We start from the raw sequence: 5,086 nt of genomic DNA on the forward strand, positions 1-5,086 counted from the left end.
TACAAAAAAAAAGTAATCAACGTAGTCTCGTAAAATAAGGAATATAACCAAACATGATTGCCAATCAAAAATATTATATCAAAACTCAAAATGTCATAATAAATACGGCAAAACATAAAATGTCTTTAAACATCAAAAAGTCATAGCATAAAAATAAAATTCCAATACTCAAAATACCAAATAAATTGTTTTTATTAAAACCACCATTTGCCATATCTCCTTTATCAATTATTGCTTAGATCTTCGTCAAGAGCATTCTTCTCAACACACATGCGAGGCTTACTTGCGGACGACCCTAATCCCTCTTCATTCAAATAAACATCATCAAGGTTACGCTTCATATCAGAAGATGATTGCTTCAAGTCACCCAAGTAATCCTTTGAAACAGGTGTGGTGTTATCCCTAGTGTAAGAATCAGCACCCTTAAAGAAATAAACAAATTATAATAACACAACTATTAAAAGTAGATATAAGTTTATTTTTTAAGTTATACCTTAAAGCATTCACCACCAGTAGTTTGGAACTCAGACTGAGTCATACCAAAAGAATCAGAGACATCAAGCTGTAAAAATATGGAAAGCAAAAGAGAATTAGGTCAACATATTTTAAACGGTTATGAAAGTCAAAATCTATATATATATAAAACAATCGCTTACTTGGTCAATTTTAAATTTTTTGTTAAGATTATCCAAGATGTCATCATCAGTGGTAACAACTGATATTCCATAATTATCGACAGCATTGGCAATATTAAAGTCAATTACTTTAATCACGAAAGCACACTTTAGGTTAACCAACGATTCAAATTCAACTGGATATTCTCCTGGAATCTCGTTTGACTTTAGTAACTATATATTACAAAATATAAGGTGTCGTAAGAATAAATATATAAAAAGTTAATTAATAAAATATAAAGTATAACTAAAAATAACCTCATCCTGAATTTGTATAAGTTCTTTTGCAGTTTTCCCAACAAACTTCAACGCCTCATGGTCAAACAATGTAAGTGTCACCGTATCGGTTGAATCTTGAACACGAACCGGTATTTTAAACCTTTAAAATAGTATTTAAATATTTAACAAACATATATATATGAATGGATAATGTAAACGACCTACGTTGTTGTTGTTGTATGAACAATAAGTAGAAGTATGAATAACAAACACTTTACCTGGACAGCGGGAAAACTTCTTTTCCATTACAATCCTTGTTAGAACATTGATACAACTTCTCATCTCTAACATCACTTGTTCCATCATCCTTATCATAGGTTTCAAACTTTTGCTCAACTTTGGACTTGCAATAGTTACACCCATCATAATACCACATCTTATCTTAAACGATTGCTACGATAGTTCCAACCATGGTTGTAAAACAAGGTTTCCAAGGCCGAGTATTCCCCGAGTAGTCGCTACAAGGCAGGCTGCCGAGGCGACTTTCTTTTACTCCTCCTAATTACTCGGAGTCGGTCAAACGCGGTCAACCATGGCCAGAATTGGATCTAGTAGGTCAACTCGGGACTAGTTTGACTTAAATAATAATATAACATAATTTCTATGCCTATCATATTAAAGAATGAATATCATTTTCACGTATTTTGTTATAAATATTAGTAAATTTGTGTTATTTGACATATATTTAATCTCCAAAAAGTAATTTCTTTATAATTTAACATGTCCGAGTACTCCCCGAGTACTCTCCGCGTAGACCGAGTACTCTTAACTCCCCGGTCGACCGACTAGGGAGCGCCTAGCGACTTTTGCAACCATGGTTCCAACAACAACAACTTTCTTTGGCTATTTACATAATAAAAGAAAAAAATTCATTAAAATTTTGTTAAATTTTAAAATATAAAACATGAAATGTTAAGGAAAACCTCTATGATTGATCCAAGATAAGAAATTGGTGAAAAAAACATCGTTCTCTAAAAATTCATCTGTAAGATCCAAACTTTTTTTAAAGACACTAACGAACTTTCATTTAACAAAAATAGTAAACGGGTCGAATAATTTACAAACCAAAATTTTGCATTTAACTTGGTAACGAACAACATAACGACTACAAAAGTTTTTAACCCAAACATTACATAAACTACTAACATAGTCTTTTAACTATAAGTTCAACATCTACTACTTTCGGATCATAAAACTTACAAAAGACCCGTTTGGAACAAAAGGAAAGCATTTAACAAAAGTTTTGACTAAAACTAGTTTCTTCACGGAAGCGTGCATCATGAATGTGTTCGATCCAAGTAACGCCATTTAACAAGTCGCTTTACCTACATACAACCAAACCGTTAGACATTTAGTTACTAAAATTCATACAACGTTAATTACAAACATGACCCTCAAGTAAACCTTCTTCCGAACATGAAGTTTCTTCCATTTTTCACATTACTCTTCTAACTCATTCGACCCATACCTAAATTACATAATCGGCTTGCAATAACTCGTTACAAGGAAACGACTTCAACCATTGAACAATAGTATGCTACGACAATACATGCTAATAACGTTATGTAAGCAAGAACTTACCTTTGTCGTTGTTTGTATGCGATCCGGAGTGACTCGAGCTTTCTTGTTTGATCCCTATAATCAATAATCACATGCTTTAGATTCACATCATTCTTTTCCTTCCAATATCAACATACTTTCATTAGCAAACAACCGACTCTCTATTCTGACCATTCTACATTGTAAATCCCGTGGTTAATTCGTTCGAGCATTTTGACAAACACTTGGCGTGCATACTAATAGTTAAGCATAATGTACAACTATTTTATGCCTTATTGACCCATTCATATCAATAACTCTAATAACATCAATTTCACTCAACATCTCATATAACCTCCAACCCAATTCAATTTCCCATATCGAATTTAAGCAAGAATATCATCATACAACATTTTTATACAAATTTTTACAACAAGATTCCATATTACATAGAACCATTATCTTGACCTAAGTGGGTTTTTCTCTTTAAACACCAATTTAACATTCTACAAGGGTTTATCATTCTCTAATTGGTGATTCTAACTCATAATCATACTAATTTCATATAAATTCAAAGATTTCTTGAAACCCCATGTATACAAGATTATCAAATCGTAAAATTCTTGTTACCTTATGGTGTATTAAGCTTAGATGATCCAGAATCTACCAACATGCAAGAGTAATTGTCTTGATTAGGGCCTCAATTTGCTTAATTTAGTGAGACATGAAGGGGGTTCATCTTGTGCTTGCTCCTGGCGACATAAACACACGCATATGTGTGTGGTTTTGTGTTACTAGCCCCTTTTTGTTAAGTTAATCTTTCATTATTTACATTTCCCCCTTCAAGTATGCATACTCATTTTTAAATGGCCCAACTTGCTTCTCCTAACTAACACTTTCTAATTCACATTCTAAATAGGTTAACACTCATAGCTATTTCTTATAACATGTTATAGCAATATAAAATAAAAATATTAAATTCTGGGGCGTTACAAATCCACCCCCTTAAAGAAGGTTTCGTCCCCGAAACCCGATTACGTACCAAACAAAGACGGGTAGAACTTTTTCATTTCATCCTCCACTTCCCAAGTGAGATCCGACCCCTTTCTGTGTTGCCATTGAACTAGAACTTGTTTAATTTCTTTGTTGCGAAGAGTCTTTATCTTTGAATCCCTTATGGCTACCGGCCTTTCTATGTAATTCATTTTCTCGTCTATCTCAATGTCTTCAAGAGGTACATGAGCCATTTCATCCGTTATACATTTCCGCAATTGTGACACATGGAAGGTATTGTGAATTCCCTCTAAGAAGGGAGGTAACCTTAACCGGTAGGCCACCTTTCCAACTCGAGCTAAAATCTCGAACGGTCCGATATATCGAGGACCCAAATTTCCTCGCTTCCGAAATCGGATTATGCCTTTCCACGGGGACACTTTCAGGAACATTCGGTCCCCCACTTGAAACTCAATAGGGCGTCTTCTTTCATCCGCATAGGACTTTTGTCGGTCTTGCGCCGCTTTTAATCGAGCCCGTACAATGTCGATCTTTTCATTAGTTATCGCCACCACATCGTTTGGTGCGAGTTCTCTTTGTCCTACTTCTCCCCAACAAACAGGAGTTCTACACCTTCTCCCATACAACATCTCATATGGCGCCATTTGTATGCTACTTTGGTAGCTATTATTATACGAAAATTCCACTAAAGGCAAATGTTCATCCCAGTTTCCCCCGAAATCCATCACGCACGCTCTCAACATGTCTAAGAGAGTTTGAATCGTTCGTTCGGATTGGCCATCCGTTTGTGGGTGGTATGCGGTACTCACATGCAATTGGGTACCCATTCCTTCATGAAATTTTCGCCAGTAACGGGAGGTGAATCGCGTATCCCGGTCTGAAACAATAGACACGGGTACACCGTGGCGAGAAACAATCTCATTCACATAAATTTCCGCTAACCTTTCCGAGGAAAAAGTCTCCCGAATGGGTAGAAAATGGGCGCTTTTAGTAAGGCGGTCGACAATGACCCATATTGCGTCATGCCCTTTCTTTGTCTTCGGCAGTTTAGTTACAAGGTCCATGGCTATATTTTCCCATTTCCATACCGGAATTTCTAAGGGTTGCAATTTCCCGTATGGTTTTTGATGTTCCGCCTTAACTTGGGAACATGTCAAGCATTTAGATACATACTTAACAATGTCGCGTTTCATTCCCGGCCACCAAAAATTTTCTTTCAAATCTCGGTACATTTTAGTGGCTCCCGGATGAACCGAGTAACGGGACTTGTGTGCTTCTTCCAATAATAAGGTCTTCGCCTCACAGTGTCGCGGTATCCAAATCCGCGCAAACCTCGTTCTTAACCCACTTGCGTTCACTTCAAATTCATTTTCAAACCCTTTCGTTCTTTCACTTTTCGGATCACCAACATTTAAGGACTTATCTTGCGCCTCGCGTATCGTTTCGAGAAGGTTTGGGGTAACTATCATTCTCATTGATTTCACTCGAATAGGTGGTGGGTATTCCTTCCGACTAAGTGCATCCGCCACAACATTAGCTTTACCCGGATGGTAAAGAATGTCACAGTCATAATCTTTAAT

The 5,086-nt window shown here is 36.1% G+C and overlaps 1 long non-coding RNA gene across 1 annotated transcript; it reads right to left on the minus strand.

Moving 5' to 3' along the window:
* Nucleotides 1-2,006: 2,006 nt before the first annotated feature.
* On the minus strand, nt 2,007-3,221 carry LOC110905341. Its single transcript, XR_002573042.2, has 3 exons — nt 3,123-3,221; nt 2,535-2,588; nt 2,007-2,278 (listed from the first exon to the last, which is right to left on the minus strand). It is a non-coding gene; the product is annotated as an uncharacterized LOC110905341 (long non-coding RNA).
* Nucleotides 3,222-5,086: the final 1,865 nt, after the last annotated feature.

This window comes from Helianthus annuus, chromosome 2 (assembly GCF_002127325.2).
Source record: "Helianthus annuus cultivar XRQ/B chromosome 2, HanXRQr2.0-SUNRISE, whole genome shotgun sequence".
In the NCBI taxonomy this organism is placed as follows: Eukaryota; Viridiplantae; Streptophyta; class Magnoliopsida; order Asterales; family Asteraceae; genus Helianthus; species Helianthus annuus.